The sequence below is a fragment of the Ursus arctos genome, unplaced genomic scaffold (genome assembly GCF_023065955.2).
Source record: "Ursus arctos isolate Adak ecotype North America unplaced genomic scaffold, UrsArc2.0 scaffold_5, whole genome shotgun sequence".
Classification (NCBI taxonomy): domain Eukaryota; kingdom Metazoa; phylum Chordata; class Mammalia; order Carnivora; family Ursidae; genus Ursus; species Ursus arctos.
In genome coordinates, this window is record NW_026623067.1 from 87,374,291 (window position 1) to 87,399,680 (window position 25,390).

Below are 25,390 nucleotides of genomic sequence, written 5' to 3' on the forward strand. Positions count from 1 at the left end.
TCTGCTTCTGCTTCTTCTCCTCCTCCTCCTTCTTCTTCTCCCTCCCTTCTCCTTCTTCCTCCTCCTCCTCCTCTTCTTCCCCCTCCTCCCCCCTCCTCCTTCTTGTTTCTTCTTCTCCTTCTTCAGAAAAAAATATTTATTGTCTAGAAATATATATTTCAAAATTCCCACAAAAGATGCTATTCTCTCATTTCCCCATCTTCTTCCTCTTCAACATCCCTGATACAAAGGACATTATTAGAACTTATTAAAACTTTACCCACATATCCAGACAACGCTTCATCCATGTATTCTTCTGTGTTTACAAGCTGCATGTTCACATAGCCATCTAGAGATACCAGGTAGCCTTTGTACTCCATTCCTCATTTCAGTTTCACCATACTGGCTTTCCTGTGAATCTCCTGAGGAAAGGTTTGGGATTGAGGAGCAAACTCATCCCAATTACAAGCAAATGTTGTGGGCCACTCGCCACCAACCCAGCTGTTGTTTGTCCCTCGTGACTGGAGTAGCTACGGCTGGGTACAGATCCTCCTTTTACTTTCTCATTTATCTGTATTAGTAAAATTTTTTTCTTTGGACATGTTAACATTGCAAATGAAAAATATTTTACTGCTTTATCCTATAAAAATTCCAACTTATTGAACCTACCTTGCCATTTCTAAGATTGTATTTGACAGAGAATGCCGTCTTCATGAGAATCAGTTGCAAGAGTGATCTAGGTGGTGGCCTGAGAGCCAGGAGGGGGTAGTTTGGAGACACCATTCCACAGGTAACCTGTCCTCCCTGAGAGCTGCCAAGTGGCCTTCACTGCCCCACCACAAATTGTTTTTGGATCCAACATCCTATAATTCACACTTAAACAAGAGACAATGGAATGAACATCTTGAAATTTTTAAAGAATTTCTTTTGCCACCTACCATCTAAACATGACAGACCAAATCTTCTGAAGAGTTTTCAACACCCACAGCCTGGCAACTGAGAGTAGGAAAAAAACTCATGCACAATATACACTTTCAAAAGTATTTTTAGTTTCTTCCATGAAGTGACATTTTATTTTACTCTTCTTAAAAACACTTAACTGTCAGCAAAGGTTCATGTCTGCTAAGTTCTGTAATTCCTATGAACAACGTGCTTAGTTCTTCAAGACAATGGAGAGCTTCATCCTAATTTGTTTGCCCACGTTTTATCAGGCTCAGAGCAATTTGGTGTGGTTGTGAAACAATGGAAGTTTACCAAGGGGAGCGGTGGGATCTGCTCTTCTAGAACAAAGAGAGTCCAGGTCCTAATCTAGAACAGGATACACTTAGATCTACTCAAGTTCATATATATGAGATATATTAGTGTCCTTGGAGGGGAGAAATGGCAGATCCAAAGTAGGCAATTTGAGGGTAGTTTTAAAAATGGATTACTTACAATGGTGTAGGTGGGATTTGGAGAACTAGTAAGGAAATTCCCAGGGCTAGCAACAGCAGGGAGTCACCACCCCTAGGCCTTAGACAGATGGAACAGTTACAGAAACTCAGAAAGAGTAGCAATATAAAGAGAACTTTCTAGTCCAGATCTCAGTCTCTTGTCCACCTTCCAGTCTCCTGCCACTGCCTCTCATTGGCCAAACCTGTCAGAAGTCAGGTGACAAAGGGGCACGTTGATTTGGCCTCCTGGGGCAGGATGGAGAGAGTGGACAATGGATTCCAGGGCAAACAGAAGATATGCAGTGGATGGAAACCGAGCGAGGCAAGGGTAATCTAATGAATGCTCTTATTCATCTCTTTGTTCATTCTTTCACTTATCAAACCTACATTAGGTAAGCACTTTCTGTACTTGAAAGCACTTTGGAAAACACAGGCAAAGGATGATAAGTTGTCTCTTCTCTCAAGGAGCTTTAATTTTTTATTGAATGTGGAAACCAGACACAGCCATGTGGAACGTCATAAAACAAAAGCTCACTGAGAGTAATAGTATGGCAGAGCGTATCAGAGGTGGGGCAGTCTGTGTGGGTGCTGAGGCAAGGCAGGCTCAGGGGAAACGTAAGAGGATTTTCACAGGGCTTTGTGGGACTCAAGGGAGAGTCTTGAAGCCATTAGTCTCCACTTCAGTACCTCTGTGGAGTAATGGACTGGCCTAGTGAATTGTCAATGAATTCTAGGACTATAAAAGAACTAAATAAACGTACCATTTTTTTAATTGAGTACTTATAATGCATCAGTCATTTCACATGTAATATCTCAAGGAAGCCTTACAATGAGGTTGCTGAAATGAGTGTTATTTTTCATATTTTACGTACGAAAATAAATGAAATTCCAAGAGGTAGAGTTACTTATCTAATGTCAGATACCTGGTGTTAGAGAAACTGGGACTCAAAGCCAGGCATTTCTGACATAAAAGTCTAAGCTACTAAGCTCTTTAAAAAATGGCAATAAAGGACTCAGCAGTGGTGCCTGCCTTGGGTGTAAACATTGTCCTGGTAACACCCCTGTGTGTTCTCAGATAACTGGTAGTTAGAACTTTCTCCCTGTTTTAAGAAGCTGCTTGACTTATAATAGGTTATGTTTTCACAAATGCTGCCTGCACTTAGGTACAGTATTGGCCCCTCAGGAAATCTGAATGGAAGTGCTATTGTTGCATTTTTCCTACGGAAAACCATCTAATGACTTCTCATTATGCTTGGAATTAATTCTTTGAACTATATGGGCAAATGATCTGGCTTCTCCTACTTCTGATTTGATCTCTTACTATCTACCACTTACTCCACTCCAGCCACCCTGACTTTCTTTCTCACCTTTGAATAAGCTTTGCTCTTCTCATCTTAAGCTGTTTGCCCTAGGTGTTTTCTCTGTCTAGAATCCTCTCCCCACAAATCTTCACAAACTGGCTCCTTTTGTTATTTAGTCTCAACAGAAATGTCAGATGCCTTTTCTGACCATGTCCCTCCTACTCAATCTGTAGAACTGCATCCTGTTTTATAATCACTGTAACAGACATCTTGTTGGTCTATTTATTCTCTGTCCATAGGAGGCTTGGACAGCCTTATGCAATGCTAGATAACCCCATGTCTTGGATAGTGCCTGGATCCTTAAATCTTTCCAAATGAATGAATAAACTCATGGAGATGAACTCTGGTTCAGAAAGAAAAGTAGTAACAGTATGGTATATTTATTCATTATTTAATATCACTTACCTCTCAGGTATTATTTCTACTTATATTTTAAGATGAGAAAAGTGACATTTAGAGATGCTCAAGGTCATGCGAGCAATGGAGCAGGACTACACACACCTTTGACTGCAGCTCTACTGAGCTTTCAAAGCCACTACGTATGAGTTACGGCCCCCAAGTACTGTCTTAAGTGGGGTCAACACTGATTTTTCTCTCATGTGTTAGTATAGAAGTGATTGTCTCTACCAGACAGAACAGGTCATCACTGGGTCCAGGCTAGCTGTTCTGGTTTTAGCCATTTCCTCACCAGAATAAAGGGGGAAAGCGGTGGGGGAGGGCCACAGCTTCCTTGTGAAGGTGTGATCAGGAAGTTATATGCACCCCCTTCATCGAGCTACAAGAAGAGCTGGTGGATGTAACAGCTGGTTGGGAGATGTGTAACCAATTAAAACTTGACAATTTCTATTACTAAAGGGAAGAATGGGACACTAGATGTGAAGGATAGTAGGGAAACTGTTAGGTCTAATACCAACTGCATTAGGTAGAGATTAGTATCATTTTCATTTAACATATGGAGAAACTGGGCTCCAAGAGATTAAAGACCATAGCATTAGTCAGGAAAAGGGCAGAACTCATGACAAGATTCCATTTTAGTCTCCCGTTTCATCATTATCATCTCTATTTCTCTCTCTGCCTCACACACACACACACCACGGCTCAGTGTTCTGTGCTTTGATGGGATTTACTCCATTTTCATCCTTGGAATGTCATTTCAGCCTTGATATATTAAAGAGAATTCAACCAACAACAAAAGAAAGTAAATAGAGGTGAGGGTCCTGAGGGCTAGGCCAGGTCTGACCATTTACAGCAGAACTTGCCTTCTCCTGGGTAGAGTGGGTGCCCCGGGAAGCTGCCTCCACGGGCAGTGTGTTCTGATAAGTCAGGACCTGATCTTGGGTGGAGGGGCTTTGTAAATAATGAGCCAGGAGTCCCTGACTCCTGCCAACAAGAACAAATAGGCCATTAGTAGGTATGGTGGACACGTCTCGTGTACTGGGATAATAATCCTTGTTTACAGCTGTTGTCCCAGTGCACTTATTAAAAGCATCCCCCTCAAAATTGCCCTAGTTCAGATGATAAATTATATGGTCACCCTATCAACAGCCCTATGTTACCATTGGTATTCAGCCTTAAAAATATTGGGGCAAAATCTCTAAAGATGTTGGACAGCTAACTAAGCAGAAGAGGTACCTAAATATGAGTCCCCGAATTTGGCTGCCACTGTAAAGTACTAGTAAGAAATTGATCGACTGTTTAAATTAACGGTAATTCCAGCCTTCTGGATAAGCCCAAATAATCTCAGTATAAAGGTTAATTTTATAATTCATTCCTAGATTATCAAAGGGAGTAAAAATGTCTTGGAGGGTGTTTTATGCTGCAGCATCATTAATGATTAAAATGTCTGGGAACAGAAGCATGTATAGTTACAAATTATTCAAACCACACAAGACTTTATAAAATTCTGTCTATGAGAGGCATTCAATAAATAACCCAGAATTCATCTATTTCATGTCTATGCCCTTTGGTTTCAATGACATTCTCATTTTTCAAAACAGTATTGAGTTACACTGCACATGGAGTTTCAGAAAAGTTCTTCCCAGTTAATCAAAATTTACTCAATTTGTAGCACAACAATTTTATTGCCCAGAGGTCATTATTGACACTCTGTATCTATGAACCTGGTTGACAAATCCTAGAGGGAGACTTGCAAAATGACAGTCCTCAAGTAACTTTGTTTTTCGGGATCAGAAAAATGAAATTTAAAAAAAAATGAAATTAAAGAGCAACACATAAAAGTAAGTTTCTGCTTCTTGAAGTTAGAATGAAGTAAAGGACATACTCATTATCTAAGAATAATGGGTAAAAGAAAAAAACAGCAATCTAAAGTGAGCTCACTTAGAACAGGGAACAAAATTGTACAGTAAAAGAAAAGAAAGTTACCATAGGATTTAAAAAAATTAAAAACTACAGATTTTGGTGTAACTTTCCATCAAAAGTGTACTTCAACATATACCATATTTCATTTGATGTTTTAATGACCAGAAAGAGGATCACTTAATAAAAATGTGTGAGGGCTTCACTGGTCTCCCCAGGGGATTCTTTTCAACCTGTTCATATACAAATACTCTCTTTTGGAATGCTTAGCTACACAGTCTCCATGCCCTTCTCTTCTCTCAGTTGTCAATAGGTCTAACTCCACCACGGCCTCATTTATCAAAGTCTTAGCTTGTGTGATTTAAGCAGTTTTCTAACATCACTTCCACCAACCTCACGAAATCCCACATCTTTGGTAAAGTTTGCCTTTTTTCTTTGCAATCAACGTGCACTGTATTAACAATGAATTGTTGGATATTCTAAACAACAAATGATCCTGGAGTCCAATCAACAACGACATTGATGTAATTGCTGGGAATCAACACTAAATGGAGTAGAATATTGAATAGGGAATAACTTTCTGTTTGGTCCATAGACAATATCTTCCTTTTAAGGCCCCGGGGCAACTGTGTAGTAGCAGGGCCTTAGGTAATAACTTCAGGTAGCCAGGACTCCCCTGTACTGTAGGCTTGAGCCCCAACTCCATCAGCTTGTTCTGTGGTCTTGAGCAGGTTACTTCATCTCAATAACCTTACAAGCCCAAGACACCCAGATTCTTTTCTGGGATCTAAGAAGTTCTGCATATATGTTTTAACGTGCATGTTCTCAGGGAGTGTGTGCATGTTTCTCTCAATTCTCATTAAGAATCTAAACCACTAATCATGAAGTATCTCACATGATCTCTAAAGTTGCTTCCAGCTTTCACATTCTCTGATTTCTGATTTTCCCTGGGTAAAACCATCTATAGGGAATGAAAGTAGAAGTTTGGGTTAGGCCACGGAAGGGCAAAAAAAAATCTGTAAACTGTTACCAGTAATTAGTGCTGAAATGTAGGAGGTTACCCTACATCAATTCTAACCAATGATCCACCTCCCAGCAGCCCCCAGAAGCTTGTTCTGAGAAACTAAAGATTTTCAAGTTTGTTTTTTTCAGAGAAGCCAGAATGCTATATAGAAGATTGACTGATGTATGTGCAAATTGTTAAAGAAATATTGGTCACTCCACTCAATGTACTTCTAAGGATTTGAAACATCACTAAATAATTACCATCCTACATTTGTAATTAATTATGACTAAGATCATTGCAAATATCAGAACTAGAAAGATAGAAAATGACACATACTATCTGATGTGGGCAGAGCAAATAGGGTTTCTGAGAGCTATAGTAACTGGGCCTTTAATACAGCTATTCTAAATCTTGACATCATCATAGCTATAACTTTATCAAATACTAAGTGCTAAATTTACCTTCTGAACTTTAAAGAGACCTCAATATGATATTCTTATAATAGCAAATAGGAAAGAAGAATAGGGAAATTGCTTTGATGACATCAGTCCCACTTTTAAGACTCTTTAGAATCTTCTTCATTGGATTAAAAAAAATCTGAGTATCATTTATTTATTTATCCATCAGGAATTCAGGATGGGGAAATCTGGTGTGACACTATTGCATTAGTGTGCAGGCCTATACTCATGAAATCTTGAATGACAATACTCAACAGTGGAGAGGCTAAGGCCCAGGACTGCAGGAAAATAGTTTGTATTTTTTATTTAGCATTCACAGGCAAATAGAACCTACCCCTCTGTCAATGTGGGTCTTAAGAAGTGTATGGAAAGACTTGACACAGTGATAGAGAGTAAGTTAATTCAAATATAATCAGAAACTAGAACACGAAAATTTGTTAAAGTGATTTACTGATGTACTTTCTTAGCCAGAGAAATTTTTTGATTTTTAAAGGGGTTGGAGAGACCATTTGTTGGACTCCTGATCAGACCACGATTCCTTACAGGTATGAAAAACACATATGAACAAAACAACTGAACCTGTCTGGAAAGACAAAGAGCATAGTTTACTAATTCTAGAATATGCTAGGATTTAAATTCAAACTGGATAGAAAGAGTAAGTAACTGACAATAGGAAGAGATTATTTTCTATTGCCAAACTGCCATGAGCCTATGAAAATCACAGATTTTCCAAATTGCACCATGTGAAAGTAAATGAATAGTTTTGAAAGAGATTGATACATTTTTATGACCATGACATTTGAACATTTGTGGACATTTGCCTTCCCAGCATTCATTTCCCCTTCTTTCTCCTACTTTTTCACTGGCATCCACCCTTCCACACTGTTGGTGCATGGGTCTATGGAACTCCATCCAAAGCTCCACGGGTGTCCTTGTGCTCAAATATGTGACTCAGGCCTGACAAATTACAGCAGCTCTTCCTTTTAGTCACAGTGATTGGAAGAGTAATGAGTATGACCAAAGTTACGGTAATAATTTTGAATGTCTGGGCTGCTAGGGATGCTACTGAAAACAGTCCTCTTTCTCCAGACCTAGAAGGGTATGAAAACATAACTGCCGTAGCAACTTTGCCAGGCACCATCTTGAGAAGCCCGAGCATGATATATTGCTACTGTCTAAGCCTCAGACCTCACTCCAGTTTAATCAAAAAGGTCCAGTTCTGAATCATGCGCTGCATTTGTCATGTCTGTGAAGTCCCCATTAGTGCAGAACAGTTTCTCAGTTTTTCTCTGACTTTCCTGACCTCAAATCTTTTGAAGATTATTGGCCAGTCACCTTTGGAATTTTCCTCCACTTGGGTTTTTCTGATATTTCCTCACAGTTGAATTTAGATTACGCATCTTTTGCAGGAATATCACAGAAGTTCTTCTAAAGGCCTTGTATTAGGTGGGGCAGGATTTCAATGTGTCTCATTGATATTTATTTTTTGACAACTTGAAAATGTGACGTCTGCCAGATGTTTTCACTATAAAGTTACCTTTTCCCCCTTTGCAATTAATAAGTGTTCTGTGAAGAAGTACATTGAAATTATGCAAAATATTATTTTTTCGTAAATCAAACTTCCATTTATTTATTTATTTATTTATTTATATCTGAATGGATTCATAGTTTCCTATGTTTTTCATAATCATTATTTCTTCTGATGCACAAATTGTCCCAATTTGGCCCGTCTCACTTACTTCTGAGTCTTTGTGACCTATCTTCATCATTTGCTGATCACTTATTTCTCTGGCTCTGTTCTGTAGAAAGAACCTGAACTCAACCCCACCACGGACACACTGAATCTACAGCTCCATGTGGAACAATTTCCTCTGAAAACTAGCTGAACAGTTCCTACGCATGGACAAACAAGAAGATCTCACCATAAACCTCACGCTCAGCATGGCGACCCACAATCAGGAAGTAACTTACAAACCCAGAGCTTCAACCTGGGGAGTGAACTGTTCATACCCCCATCAGACACCCCAGATTTTAAGACCTTTACCCGAAAGATGAGCTCCCAAAACATGAAAACCAATGGGGCTCACTTCCACAAGACCCAAGAGGCTATGATGAACTGAGCGATGCCTCTTTAAGGGCTCATGTGTGAACTTACTCCCTCCAAGGCCCGGTGCAGAAGCAGCTATTTGAAAAGTCCAGACTTTATGTAAAATAGATTCATTTGCTAATCTTAAAGCATCATCCAGAGAGGCAGGGTCTGTTGGGATACTCTCCGGGGATGAAGGAGAGGGCAGGCACCATTTTCATGCTCTCGCTCTACCTTGCTAAAGGTGGCAGAATGCTTTTTTTTTTTTTCTTAAATCACTTTAACTCCCTTTCCCCTCAGTGGGTAGCATCTTTACCCTCTAACCAGTGGGATCCATCTTTGCACTCTCCTTCTGCATCTTCTGCACGGGAACTTTAACAGATGTCTGATGCCCTAGTTCTTACGTCTGGTGCTCTGGTTTTTGCAGCTGCAGCCCAAGGACACCCCTTGATTATACAATTCTGGAGGCCAGGGGAGCTTGCATTCCTGGGTCCTCTGGGATTGTAACAATTAGAAAGATGTTTTTGGCAGACTACCACCCACAGGGCACTGCACAGATAGCAGACTGAAACACAACCCCAGGTGTTCAAAGAAAGAGGCCTGTTTACTTATTCTGGAGCCTGGGGGACAGGCTTCAGGTTTGGAGCACATCTAGAGGCCTAAGGAGGGGTTCTCAGGGAACACAGGCCAGGTGACACACCATTTCTCTGCTCTCCCTCTGCCACACTATACCTTATCAGTGTCTCTAAGAAAGGAGATTATATGCTTGTCTAGAGCCCTGATTTTTGTGACTATTGCCCAGGGGATACCTCCAGATTACCTGGTCTGGTGGCTTCCAGGGCTTACACTTGCAGTCCCACAGAAATGTATATATTTGCATACTCTAAAAGCTGCTGCCTGAGGATCTGACTTCCAACCAGCCTGAATCTAGGTGTTCACTCAGATCTCCTCCTTTGGGACACTGACAGATCTTAGCACACCTTCAACTACTGGGTGCTACTGAAACCCAAATAGGCTGCCTGGACAATCACAAAAGCTTGAGAGACAACCAAGAGCTAGGACAAGGTAGATGATAAAGTTTATCTCCTACATGAGGCCACTCCTTGAAGACTAGAAGAGGTGGCTGTTCCATCTAATACATAAAAACAGAGTCAGGCAAAAAGATGAAAGAAACAACAAGATAAAACCTCAGGAAAAAAATTTAATGAAATGGAGTGAATTATTTACCAGATAAAGAGTTTAAAGTACTCTTTAAACTTTAAAGTGGTCTAAAGACACTGACTGAACGTGGGAGAAGCATGGGTAAACACAACAAGAATTTCTCTTTCTTTCTTTCTTTCTTTCTTTTTTTCAAGACACTGAATACACTTTTATTGAGCCTTTTGATTTACAACATGAAGTAAAAGGAAAGTAATTTTTTTTAACCAAATATTTCAAACTTTAGGGAATTATAATGGACTACATATATTAAAAGTTGGGGATTGGGTAAACAATATCTGGATTCTTGAATTTTCCAGTTGACTCTTCCCTTACAATAGTAACCAGCTGTAATTAGTTACGTATATTTCCTTAAGGCCACATTTTATTGTTGCTGATGTCTTCACCGAAGACAATAGCAATCCGAAGCATTGCTATTTCAGTCAATATCAACTAATTCCACTTCAAAAATGAATTTTGCATTTGGTGGAATTTTAGCATCAGACTGTCCTTTCTTTCCATAAGCCCATTTTGGTTCAATCTCTAGTTGAGCCTTTTCTCCTTTACTCATAGTTAAGAGCGCTTTATCCCATCCTCTGATAACTTTGCCTATTCCAACTTTAAAACTTAAGGGCTTGGCGTTTTTCTTCTTTGAACTTGTTTGAATATTAGTATCAAAAACTGTCCCATCCAACACAGTAGGAATTTCAGCAAAGAGATTGAAAATACATGAAAATACCAAATAGAAGTCATAAAGCTGAAGAATAACTGAGCTGAAAAGAGACTAAAAGTGTTCAATAAAAGACTAGATAAAGCAGAAGAAAGGATCACTCAATTCAAAGATAGGGAAGTGGAATTCACCAAGAGAAACAAAATGAAAAAAGAATTTTAAAAAAAGTGAAGATGGTTCAAGGGACTTATGGGACAACATCACATTATAGGAGTCCCAAAAGGAAAATAAAGACAGAAAGGGACAAAAAAATTATTTCAAGAAATAATGGCTGAAAATTTCCCTAACCTGGAGGGAGGAAACAGACATCCAGATCCATGAGGCCCACAGAGTTCCAAGTAAGTTGAACCCAAAGAGACCCACACCAAGACACACTTAATTAAAATGTCAAAAGTTAAAGATGAGAAAAGAATCTTAAAAGGAGCAAGAGAAAAGCAACTTGTTACATACAAGGGGACCCTCATAAGACCATCAGCCAATTCTTTAGCAGAAACTTTACAGACAAGAAGAGAGTAGCACAATATATTCAGAGTGCTGAAAGTAAAACAACACATGCAACCAAGAATACTCTACTTGGCAGAGTTACCATTCAGAATTGAAGGAGAGATGGTTTTCCAGACAAACAATAGCTAAAGGGTTCATCACTAAACTGGCACTATAAGAAATGTTAAAAGGACTTCTCTAAACTGAAAAAGAAAGGGTGTTTATTAGTAACAAGAAAACAATAAAAATATAAATCTCACTGATAAGGGTAAATATATAGTAAAGGTAGTGGATTAATCATCTATAAAGCTAGTATGAAGGTTAAAAAAGAAAAGTAGTAAAAACAACTATAACCACATTAATTAGCTAAGAGATACACAAGATAAAAATAAATAAACTGTGACTTCAAAAAAATAAAACTTTGTGGGGAAGAGTAAAAATGGAGAGCTTTAGAATGCATTCAAACTTAAGATGTTATGAACTGAAAATAGACTGTTATAAATATAGGTTGTTATATGTAACCCTCATGGTAACCACAAACCAAAAATCTATAGTAGATATACAAAAGATAATGAGAGAGAAATCTAAGCATACCACTAATGAAAATCATCAAACCACAAAGGAAGAGCGCAAGAGAAGAAGAAAGGAATAAGTGGAACTACAAACAGCCAGAAAGCAATTAATAAACTGGTAATAATCACATACCTATCAATAATTACTTTAAATGTAAATGAATTAAATTCTTCAATCAAAAGACACAGAGTAGCTGAGTGGATAAAAACACAAGACCCACCTATGTGCTGTCCATAAAAGACTCACTTCAGATGCAAGGATACACGCACGGATTAAAAGTGAAAAGACTGAGAAAGATATTATATGCAAATGGAAAACAAAAGAAAACTAGAATGGCTATACTTACATCAGACAACATAGACTTTAAAATAAAGGCTGTAATCAGAGAAAAAGAGGGGTATTATATAATAATAAAGTAGTTAATAACAGAAGGATCTAACATTTGTAAATACTTATGCAGCCAACATAGGAGCACCTAAATATATAAAGTAAATATTAACAGACCTAAAGGAAGAAATAGACAGCAGTTTAATAAAAGTAGGAGACTTTAACACCCCATTTGTGTCAATGGATAGATCATCCGGAAAATAATCAGTAAGGAAACATTGGCCCTAAATGACATATTAGACTTAACAGATATATGTAAAACATTCCATTCAAAAGAAGCAGAATATACATTCTTCTCAAGTGCACAAAGACCATTCTCCAGGATAAATTATATAGGCCATAAAATGAGTCCTGATAAATTTAAGAATATTGAAATCAGGGGCGCCTGGGTGGTGCAGTTGTTAAGCGTCTGCCTTCGGCTCAGGGCATGATCCCAGAGTCCTGGGATCAAGCCCCACATCAGGCTACCCCGCTGGGAGCCTGCTTCTTCCTCTCCCACTTCCCCTGCTTGTGTACCCTCTCTCACTGGCTGCCTCTCTGTCAAATAAATAAATAAATAATCTTTAAAAAAAACCCAAAAAACAAAAGAAGACTGAAATCATATCAAGCATCTTCTCTAACCACAATGGTATGAAACCAGAAATCAATAACAAGAAGAAAACTGGAAATTTCATAAATACATGGCAATTAAAAAATATGCTACTGAACAACTAATGGGTCAGTGAAGAAATAAAAAATATACCTCAAGACAAATAAAAATGAAAATACAATATACCAGAATGTATGTGATGCAGCAAAAGCAGTACTAAGAGGGCAGTTCATAGTGATAAATGCCTACCTCAAGAAACGAGAAAAAGCTCAAACAATCTAATTTTACACATCAAGGAACTAGAAAAAGAACAAAGTTCAACATAAGTAGAATGAAAGAAAACAAAGAACAGAGCAGAAATAATTGAAATGAAGACTAAAAAGACAATAGAAAAGATCAATGAAACTAGGAGCTGGTTCTTTGAAAAGATGAACAAAATGGCAAACCCTTTAGGTACACTTACCAAGAAAAAGACAGAGGGCTCAAATAAATAAAATCAGAAATGAAAGAGGAGCCAATACAACTGATATTGCAGAAATCCACAGAACCATAAGAGACTACTAGAATAATTATATACCAACAAATTCGACAGCCTAGAAGAAATGCATAAATTCTCAGAAACATACAACCTTCCAAGACTGAATCATAAAAAAACCCAGAAAATGTGAATAGACCGATTACTAGTAAGGAGATTGAAACAGTAATCAAAAACCTCCCAAACAAATGAAAGTCCAGGACCCTATGTCTTCACTGGTGAATTTTATCAAACATTCTAATTGGAATTAATACTAGTTGAAATTAAATTTTCAGACTCTTCCAAAAATAGAAGAGGAGGGAACACTTCCAACTCATTTTATGAGGCCAGCATTTCCCTGATACCAAAACAAGAAAAAGACATCCTCCCGCCAAAAAAATAGGGAAAGAGAAAATTACAGGCCCATATCCCTGATAAACATAGATACAAAAATCCTCAACAAAATATTAAGAAACCAAATTCAACACTAAATTAAAAAGATCATACACCATGATCAGGTGGAATTTATTCCAGGGGTATAAGAAGGGTGCAACATCCACAAATCAATCAATGTGATACACCACATTAACAAAATGAAGGATAAGAATCATGTGATCAATTCAATAATTGCAGAAAAAGCATGTGACTAAATTCAACATACGTTTATGATTGAAAGTCTCAACAAAGTGAATACAGAGGGAATGTACCTGAGAATGATAAAGGACATATATGACAAGCCCATAGCTAACATCATATTCTTTCCTCTAAGATCAGAAATAAGACAGTAAGACAGTTGCCACTTTTAATCAACATGATATTGAAAGTCCTAGCCAGGTAAATTAGGCGAGACAAAGAAATAAGCATTACAATTGGAAAGGAAGAAGTAAAACTGTAACTATTTGCAGATGACATAATATTATATATAGAAAAACCCTGAAGACTACCAAAAAACTGTTAGAACTAATCAAAGGATTTAGTAAAAGTTGCAGGATACAAAATCAATATACAAAAATATGACACATTTTTAATAACAAACTATCAGGAAGAGAAATTTAAAAATAATCTTATTTACAATTGCATCAAAAAGAATAAAATACCTAGGAATAAATTTAATCAAGAAGGTGAAAGACATGTGTAGAAGGTGAAAGACATGTATGCCAAAAACTATCTGACACTGATGAAAGTAACTGAAGAAGACACAAATAAATGGACAGATATTCTGTGCTGATGGATTGGAAGAATTAATATTGGTTAAAATACCCATATCACTGAAAGCAATCTATAGATTCAATGCAATTTCCATCAAAATTCCAATGGCATTTTTGACAGAAATAGGACAAATAACTCTAAAATTTCTATGAACCACAGAAGACCATGAATAGCCAAGGCAATCTTGAGAAAGAACAAAGTTGGGGGGGTGCGTGGGTGGCTCAGTAGGTTAAGGGTTCAATTCGTGATTTTGGCTCAGATCATGATCTCGTGGTCATGGGATTGAGACCTGCATCGGGCTCTGTGCTCAGCGCGAGTCTGCTTGAGATTCTCTCTCTCCTTTCCCTATGACCCTTCCCCTGCTCCCATTCTCTCTCTCTCTCTCTCTCTCTCTCTCAAATAAATTAATAAATAAATAAATCAGGGGCTCCTGAGTGGCTCAGTCGTTAAGCGTCTGCCTTTGGCTCAGGGCGTGATTCCAGAGTCCTGGGATCGAGTCCCGCATCAGGCTCCTCCGCAGGGAGCCTGCTTCTTCCTCTCCCACTCCCCCTGCCTGTGTTCCCTCTCTTGCTGGCTGTCTCTCTCTCTGTCAAATAAATAAATAAAATCTTAAAAAAAAAAAATCCTGAATTCCCAAAGTAATGTTGAAAAAGAAAACCAAAGCTGGAGGCATCACAATTCTGGACTTCAAGCTGTATTACAAAGCTGTAATCATCAAGACAGTATGGTACTGGCACGAAAACACACAGAGATCAATGGAACGGAACAGAGAACCCAGAAATGGACCCTCAACTCTATGGTCAACTAATTTTCGACAAAGCAGGGAAGAATATCGAATGGAAAAAAAGACAGTCTCTTCAACAAATGGTATTGGGAACACTGGACGGTAACATGCAGAAAGATGAAACTGGACCACTTTCTTATACCATACACAAAAATAAATTCAAAATGGATGAGAGACCTAGATGTAAGACAGGAATCCATCAAAATGCTAGAGAACACAGGCAGCAACCTCTTTGACCTCTGCTGCAGCAACTTCTTGCTAGACATGTCTCCAAAGGCAAGGAAAACAAAAGCAAAAACTAACTTCTGGGACTTCATCAAGATAAAAAGCTTCTGCACAGCAAAGAAAACAATCAACAAAACTGAAAGTCAACCTATGGAATGGGAGAAGATATTTGCAAATGACATATCAGCTAAAGGGTTAGTATCTAAAATCTATAAAGAACTTATCAAACTCAACACTCCAAAACCAAAAAACCCATCAAGAAATGGGCAAAAGACATGAACAGACATTTCTCCAAAGAAGACATACAAATGGCTAATAGACACATGAAAAAAATGCTCAACATTACTCATCATCAGGGAAATACAAATCAAAACTGCAATGAGATACCACCTCACACTAGTCAGAATGGTTAAAAAATTTTTTAAAGATTTTATGTATTTATTTGACAGAGAGAGAGAGTGAGCAAGCACAAGCAGGGGAAGTGGCAGAGGGAGAGGGAGAAGCAGATTCCCCGTGAGCAGGGAGCCTGACACAGGGCTCCATCCCAGGACCCTGGGACCATGACCTGAGCCAAAGGCAGACGCTTAACCCACTGAACCACCCAGGTGTCCCTAGAATGGCTAAAATTAACAACTCCGGAAACAACCGATGTTGGTGAGGATGCAGAGAAAGGGGAACCCTCTTACACTGTTGGTGGGAATGCAAACTGGGGCAGCCACTCTGGAAAACAGTATGGAGTTTTCTCAGAAAGTTAAAAATAGAAGTATCCTATGACCCAGCAATTGCACTACTAGGTATCCATCCAAAGGACACAAAAATAGTGATTCTAAGGGGCATGTGCACCCCCAATGTTTATAGAAGCAACGTCCACAATTACCAAACTATGGGAAGAGCCCAGATGTCCATCAACAGATGAATGGATAAAGAAGATGTGATATATATACATACACAAAATGTAATATTACTCAGGCATCAAAAAGAACACAATCTTGACATTTGCAATGACATGGCTGGAACTAGAGTGTACTATGCTATGTGAAATAAGTCAGAGAAAGACAAATACCATGTGATTTCATTCATATGTGGAATTTAAGAAACAAAACAGGATCATAGGGAAAGGAAGGAAAAATAAAATAAGATAAAAACAGGGAGAGAGACAAATCATAAGAGACTGTTGACTACAGGGAACAAACTGAGGGTTGCTGGAGGGGAGGTCAGTGGGAGATGGGGTAACTGGGTGGTGGGTCTAAAGGAGGGCACGTGATGTAATGAGCACTGGGTGTTAATATGCAACTGATGGATCACTAAATTCTACCTCTGAAGCTAATAATATACTATAGGTTAACTAGAAATTAAATTTAAAAAAAGAGAAAAAAATACGAAAAAATCACATACAAAAAAAAAAAAAAGAAATGCTATCATCAGAAAGATAAGAAATAATAAGTGCTGGCAAGGATTTGGAGAAAAGGAAACCCTTACAGTTGGTGGGAATGTAAACTGGTGCAGTCATGATGGAAAACAGTATGGAGTTTCCTCAAAAGTTTAAAAACAGAACTATTATATGATCCAGCTATTCCACTTCTGGATATTTATCTGGAAAATATGAAAACACTAATTCTAAAAGATACATGCACCCCCATATTCATCACAGCATTATTTATAAGAGCCAAGATATGGAGCCCACCTAAGTGTCCATTGATGGATGAATGGGTAAAGAAGATGTATAAAGAAACACACACACAGGGATACTATTAAGAAGGAAATCTTGCTACTTGCAACAACATGGATGGACCCCCTCAGGGCATTATATCAAATGAAATAAGTCAGACAGAGAAAGACATAAACTGTATGATTTCACTTACATGTGAAATCTAAAACAGCTCAAAAAACAAAACCCAAGAAACCCTCAAGCTCAGAGATAGAGAGAAATGACTGGTGGTTGCAGGGGTGGAGGGTATAGGCAAGCTGGGTACATGAGGTTAAAGAGTACAAACTCACAGTTATAAAAAAAAATAAGTCCTGGAGATATAATGTACAGCATGGTGCCTATAGTGAATAATACTGTACCGCATACTTGAAAGTTCCTAATAGATCTTCAGAGTCCTCATCCCAAGGAAAAATAAATTTGTAACTGTGTATGACACAAACATTAATTAGGCTTATTGTGGTGATCGGCTCATAAGATACGCAAATATATGTTGTTTGAATCATGATGCCGTACACCTGAAAGTAATGTCATATGTCAATTACACCTCAATTAAAAAAATGCAACCAGAATGTTTAAAAAATGTTAATAGGCAACCTTTATTGAGTGCTTACAATTGGGGACTTTGAGAGGATCTGAATAAATAGCACTCCTTTACCCTGATCAAATTCTGAACAAACTGAGAAAAAAGACAAAGGAGTGGCTGATAGTGGCCAAAGTAGCACCCTGTTACCGATAAAGGGTAGGGTCTGGGAAACAGCTTGTTTCCATGGGCAAATACTTCTCTCCAGGGCCACCCCTAGGATGGGCAAGACCTTTGAAAATATTTTTGTTGGGCCCTTGTCTATATAAACAATTTGAATAAAAAATATTTAAAACCCATGGGTCCAAGTGACGTATTGTGATTTATCAATCAAAATTTAGAACAAATAATGAGAAGACATACTTACATACTCGTCCGTGGTCCTGTCAGTGCACATGAAGATTTTCCATACTATTCAGGCATCACTTCTTCCTGTCCAGGTGCAGGAGCCATTCAATCACGTTCTTTATTGTCAGATGTGATGTTCCTAGCTAATTTCATATCTCCCACACTGAGGAAATGATAATAGCATTATTACTCATGATGCCATGGCCTTTCAGAACCTGTTTGTACTGAAACAATACAGGTCTTCTTGCCTCTGCAGTTCCCTAATTCCATTTATTTAATGCTGGTTACATCATTGCATCACCCTGAAGTGTCCCCTGAGAATAGCCACAGCCAATGACTACTCTATCAAAGGTCGGTATTGTACTTCGTCGATGATGACCACATATGCAAGTCTCACTGCGAATATGCAGGAAGATATGAATAATTTCAGTTTCCAGATGCATTAAGTGTAGTGTTCTGAATCTTACAGCATAAACAGAGCAGCATGTCTTCCAACTACATCCTTTCCTGAATTCCTTAGGCCATAGTCTCTGCATTTCTAGAATGTCATCTCTTTCCATGGGAATGACACCCCTGCCTTCCACACATCATGAGCAGAGAGGAGGGGTGATGAGCAGCTCCTTTTGCACAAGAAATGCCAATCCCTCATCCAGCACCGTTTAAAAGCACCTTGTGAGGAGAGCATGACATCGCCACAGTTGGAGGCAGGAGAAGGCCTGAATGGAAAGGGCCTGCTGGTGTTGCAGAGGAATGGTCTCAAGTGTCCTCAGAGGGGATGGGCATAGACACTCTGGAGTCCGCCTGCTGGGGGTTGGCCCCCTGGGTGCTAGCGGTGGGGGTGGAACAGGGGAAAGGACACCTGCGGCCCCCACCCTGAGTCACGTAGACCAGGTGGCACCCTGGTGACGTAGGCCCACACATGCAGCTCAAGCCAAGACCTGAACTTGCTTTGCTTCGGAGGTGAGCGAGAGGTACTCCAAGTCAGCTTGATTCTGGGGGCTTCATCTTGCCCAGTCTTGCAAAAAGAAACATCCCACCAGTTAGCAGGAGAGTCGCTGGTGAGGACGCCTTCCTGGAACCAGAGCATGGTTGCGGCCGCCAGCATGAGCCCATGCGTGCGAGTCCTGGCAGCCCTGGGAACGTCTCTTTGAGCCCACCTACAGGGTAGAGGGGAAGGGGGCACCCGAGGACAGACACAGGGCTGGGGCCCACTCACCCGTGCCCAGATGTCACCGCCTGTCAGGCCAGTCCAGGCTCTGGAGGGAGGCTTGTAACATTTTGAGGAAGGAACTCGGAGGCGCGGGGCCCCCGCTTGTGGCGTGCGCAGGGAGGTGTGAGGGCGGTGCGACTCTTCTCAGAGGGGAACCCCGGAGTCAGCCTGCCCGAGCGGTCCTGACAGCATCACCAGTCTCAAACGAGGGCTGCCCTTGGAAGAGCAGAGGCCAGCGCTCACTCGCAGGGGAGGAAAGGAGCTTTAGCTTTACTCACCCTAATCCTGACCAGATGAAGTCACTCTCCAGCAGGGGAGGGGTGGAGAGAGCCCAGGCGTGTCTCAGCAGTAGGATTCCCTCCACATGAGGGAAACATGGGGAATGCAGACTAAGTGTTCCCACCTCCCCAGTACCGTGTACCGGACAGGATTCTAAGTACTTTGCAGGTATGACCTCACTCGGTCCTACAAGAGAGATGTTTTATTTCTCTCCCTGTTTTATAGATGCAGCCAACAGACACATGGAGGTCAAGTAAGCTGCCCACGAGCTCACAGCTAGTACGTGGTCAGACTTGGGATTTAAACTCCGGCAACCTGGCTGAGGGAGGAGAAAGAAGGACAGACAAAGGAAGAAGAGGGAGGAGGAAAGAAGGGACAGAGGAGAGTAAGAAAAGACCAGTGCCTGTCGCCTCTGGAGTAGAGGGCAGGATTGAGGGTTTTCTCCTTCACTTAAAACTTGCACTGTGTCGACATGGCCTCAGCTTCCCTCTTTTCAGGCTCTTTCAAGAAAGATCGCCCAGAACAACCTTAAATTTGGAAAGAAAAAATATTCTCCCTGGTGCAAAGAAGCTTATCCTCACTTTTATAGACATCATCTTTGACATTAACAGGTCACCAGGGAATGCTGTTACTCAATTTACAAGACAAAATATTCCCTTCATTGTGATTTTTTTTTTTTTTTTTTACCCAGCAGGTTTCCTACTTCAGGACCATGAAGCAATCACCGGGCTCCTAGGGATTATTTAATCAATATTGTCATACTTAAAAAGCCCCAGATTTCACCCTGTACTTTCATTTTAATAGAGGGCCCGCTGCAGAGCAAGCTGTCAAGAATGCCAAGGCAGGCCAGACTCCAGTCTAGAACAGACGAAGCATGCTTAACCTTCAAGCCCAGAGCTGAAGAAACGCTGTTTCCCATGAGGCCTTCCGCTGACTCTGCAGGGGTGAACTACAGTGGCGGCAAACAGGCCAGAGGTCAGATGGTAGAATTTTCTGCAGAGACAGTCCAACCAGAGAAGGACAAGCTAATTTTTTTCAGACATGAATTATGGATGTCTTCCCGAACGCTGCAACTCAACTTTCTCAGTGATTTGGGAGCAGAGCGTTACAATGGTGCAGTCTCTTCAAGCACGCAGGGAAGGAAGCTTCTCTTGCTTCCGGGGTGAAGGACTGTGGCACATCCCACTGCGAACAGAGAGGTGGTGGGGAGCAGTGAAGTAGCGCTGTGAGCGGGGGCAGCTCTCAGGCCCCCACCCCGCCTTTCCTGCACATTCCCATACACATTCCCAGTCGTGGCACTGTCTTTCTGAGCCGGTATCCAATAGTACCCCCTGCAGCCAACTGACCAGAGGTGAGGAGCTAGGCAAAGCCGATTTATCACCTTTGACTGCGGGAGACCCATAGGGTTTTAGGAGGGCCTCTGAGAATGAGTCAGGGTGTGGAGGTTGAAATCAACCTTCCTAGAAGATGCTGCACTTTTTTGAGGAAAAGGAATAATTACATATACCTAAATGTATCTATGTGCATTTTTTTTGCCAATATGGTAAAATATTAACAATTCTTAAATTTTTAAAGCCATAAAGATAGATGATGGCTACATAGGGATTTGTTATATATTCTTCTAATTGCTCATGTATTTTTGAAATATTAAAATTTTTTTTTTAATATTGACATATCTTTTTAAAAATCCCTTAGAAGGTTAACATTTGTGCTCTGCAAATGTGGCAAATAGTCTGTAGAGAAATTCTCAGTTGCTGGAAGCTGGAGAACCACTGACATTTGCTTTTATTTTGTCTCATTGTGGTTCTCCTGCTCTCCTGCTCTGTGCACACATTCTCCCGTCAAGACTTTCCTAACTTAAAACTGACCCAAAAATGGAGGCAGAAAAAAAAGGAGCTCACAAGTAAATGTCTCGATCTGCTTATTTGTCACATTTTCCCCCTTGGTCTGCTTGCAGCTGAGGACATGTGCACAAAGCAGGCAAATGCAACCTATTTCTGATCTAACCTTAGCGGCTGCTCTGACTTACCAAAGGATTATATGGGGGCAAGAAAGCAGGAGCGTAGCTTTTGGCCAAGTAGGACAACTGTTCGCAGTCAGAAGACCTGAATTCAAGTCCCAGCTCTAACACTTTCTGGCTGTGTGATCATGGGCCAGCCACTGCCTCCTCCCTAAGGGAGGTCATGTATTGGTGATTTAATCTTTAACTATTCATTGATTCTAAGTACAAAGCAGTCTATAAACAGACAAGCTCCTTCCTCCAAGTTGCTTTGGCCATGCTCTCCTAGCCTCCTCTGGTGTCTGTTACTGGAGATGATGGGCCATGGGTTTTCATTAACCAAAAGGATTAGCTGTCAGGGACAGACTAGGGCAGAACAAGATCATGTAGAGTGGACTTAGTATAAGTCACAGTAGGGACCCAGCATTTACCCCAATTCAGTTACAACTTGCTATCTACTTAGGCCTTACCAGTCTGAAGAAATACAACAGGCTTCCTTTGACCACATCATTGATCTTGCTTGGAGATGCGGGCAGTGGTCACTGGCACTGTGGGGGCCACAGGGACTGACAAGAGAAAAATGGTGGAGGTGGAATTCTCTCCACCTCCATAAATGCAACATAAACTTCTGCATCTCCTGAGATCATGTTTTGCAGGTAGGAGAATAAATCAATTTAATATGTTTAGGCTCCTCTCCTTAGCTTCTTTGGGCTTATTCTGTGTAACACTGGTAATTCCCAACTTCCGAATCATTTTTGATCCAAATGTAGTGTTTTCATCTCCACTGAAACAATGTTATAAAGGGCTACTGAACTTCCAGATGAGTCTGCAAGACCTATCAGTACTGCAGCTGAAATTTACCTTATTTATACTTACCTCGAATGTTAACTCACTTACGTATGCAGGAGAGAATATAATAGAGCACTGGACTCAAATCCTGACTCCCTTACTTGCTATGTATGTGGCCCTTGGCAGTTACTGAACCTTTTGATGCCTTTTTGAGATTAGAATAGTCTACCTCTAAGAATTTTTGTTGGGATTAACTAAGCTGGTGCATATAAAACTACCTATAAAAATTCCTGGCATAGAGTATGCACTCAACAAATGGTAGCTCATTTACTCACTATCCTACATCTTTCTGCACCTCGTCTGTTCTTTATAACCCAAACAGCATTCAGCTATTGAGTTACAATATAGCAAATGTGACAGTTTGGCAGTGGGCCTTATTCCTTGTCAAGCCCTGAATAAGACAGTTTCCAGGGTATGTTGGTTCTGGTCCGTCAGCACAGTTACCAAAACCTGTAAGATATTTTGCCCCAGAGGTTGCACAGCCAGCAGGAAAGCAAGGCTTCAAAACTGCCTGGTTTTGTTCCAATTTCAGGTAAAAACACACTGGATGTTTATGTGTACATGCCATAGAACACAAGGAGTAGAACGGAAAGGTAATAAAAACATAGCACAGGAAAAGAAGGTAAAACACTTTTAAGTGTTGATTTTTTTAAGCTCCCCATCTCTATCCTCATCTGCCGTAAATGTGAATTTAAAGTAAAATAAAAACTGACAGTCTGTAATGGCATCAAACCTAGGGTACTGCAATACCTCGGTCGAAGGATCCTTAGTCCAGGTCAGGAGGAAGAATTACTTGTTGAGGCCAAAGCCTGGTCAGTATGATGGTATGTAATGAAGCCCCTTAGAAAAGCTGTAGCACTTGGATTCTTTTAACAAAACAAAACCAAAACCAAAACCAAAACAAAACAAAAAACAACAAAACAAAACAAAACTAAACAAAACAAAAACAGGAAGACAAATGGAAGGAGGGCATAGCTTAAATTCCTGGGAAGAATTTAAAATAGCACTTAAGGATTGGAATAAAAAGGAAACCCCCTGTCAAATATCTATGCCTACTGATGAAACAATCGGGGGTAAGGTTCTCTACTCTTTGGCGTGATTACAATTGTTGAGGGCAAATGCCCATGGCTTTTTAAGGAAGAAATCCAGAGACTTTTGAAAAGGGTGGGGCTGAGTCACTTACAGATAGATGCCTACATTAGTGAGGACTTACTGGCTTAAGAAACAAGGGCATGGGGCACCTGGGTGGCTCAGTCCTTAAGCATCTGCCTTCGGCTCAGGGCGTGATCCTGGAGTCCTGGGATCGAGCCCCACATCAGGCTCCTCTGCTGGGAGGCTGCTTCTTCCTCTCCCACTCCCCCTGCTTGTGTTCCCTCTCTTGCTGGCTGTCTCTCTGTTAAATGAATAAATAAAATCTTAAAAACAAACAAACAAACAAGGGCATGACATACATCTCAGGCCACTCTCGGCAGAATAACTTAAGGATCCCATATTATCAAGCAGTTCGGAGATTCTCATCAGATCTTTTTTGTTGTTCTTTTTTATTTTTTATAAAGATTTTATTTTATTCATTTGAGAGAGAGAGGGCACGAGCAGCAGAGGCAGAGGGTGAAGCAGCCTCCCCGCTAAGCAGGAAGCCTGATGAAGGGCTTGACTCCAGGACCCTGAGATAATGATCTGAGCTGAAGGCAGACAATTAACCAACTGAGCCATCCAGGTGCCCTTCATCAAATCTTAATGGTGATTAAGAAACTTTACTAACCAGGACATTAGAACTTCGGTCAGCAGTACATAACTTAAGGCAAAAATGTCTCTCTGTAACAATTTAGCAAAGCAATATGGCAAGGAAAAACAAAATATTTTTTCAAAATTTTGAACAGCAACCCCCGCCTGCCGTTTCTTTTCCTCATTTTTAAAATTCAGACTGCATCTCAAACAAGTTATTTAAATATTAACAATGATCAGATAGGCTGCTCCTACCCAGGAGGGTGGCATGAATAAGAAAGAACCCTTGAGCTCTTAAGAACCAGGACTCAATATTTTAATTTGTGAAATTGGAACAAAACAACCTATACTGCAAATTCATTATGAGGAGTAAAACAAAGAGCCTAACACAATGTCTAATACTTAGCACTTCATAAATGAAACTATTCTTATAATGTAAAAGTGCATTTTTTTCCTGGGCACCTGGATGGCTCAGTCGGTTAAGCGTTCTGCCTTTGGCTCAAGTCCTGATCTCAGGGTCCCAGGCTCGAGCCCCACCTGGGGCTCTCTGCTCAGTAGGGAGACTGCTTCTCCCTCTGCCCCTCACCCCTGCACCCTGCTCCTTCTCAAATAAATAAATAAATATACATTTATACATTTTTTTCAATGAATCTTAGTAAGAAGAGATGCTGTGTTATAATCAAAAGAAATCATAGTGGCTTGCAGAATTTCTGTTACTGCAGTGAATGGCTAAGAGGTGGTATCTATTTCTAAAAAGATAAAGACCTCCTCCTTCCATTTTTCACTATAAAAACTGTATATTGATTATAAACTAAAAATACAAGATTGAATACATTGCCATATCCAGGCATGCAGCCTTTTAGTAAAATTATTGGTTAAATTTTAATAAAGTTCCCCTGTCAAAATCTTTCAACTTCTGAGAGGTAATTAAGATACTTTTATGATTTTCATCTGAAATGTTCATCAATCCTCACAGGTAGTTCCAAAATCAAACAATGATGGAAAGCAACGCTATTTCCCCATGACTTTGCATGTCAACAAAGAACATCTTTTCTCAAACCTTTTCCCATGCACAACCAGTAGTACTGAACCTATAATTTAGATTCATTATAGAGAAAACAAGCAGAACAATTAAGTGACTTGTCAAGGTCATGTTACGTCAAACATCGCAATGTTTGAGAGAAAAAATAGTAGATTCTAAGAATTATAAAAATGAGCTTGACATCACAAATTCTAGGGCAGATTAATAAACAGATGGCATGTGAACAGAGACAAAAGGAGGTAGTGTTATTTCACTAAGAATAAGGCATTTCCAGTTAACTTCATTTCCTCTTTTTTTTTTTAAAGATTTTATTTATTTAT

The 25,390-nt window shown here is 39.9% G+C and overlaps 1 pseudogene; it reads right to left on the reverse strand.

Moving 5' to 3' along the window:
* Positions 1-2: 2 nt before the first annotated feature.
* Positions 3-24,665, reverse strand: LOC113255010 (small nuclear ribonucleoprotein F-like; annotated as a pseudogene).
* Between the last annotated feature and the right edge of the window lie 725 nt (positions 24,666-25,390).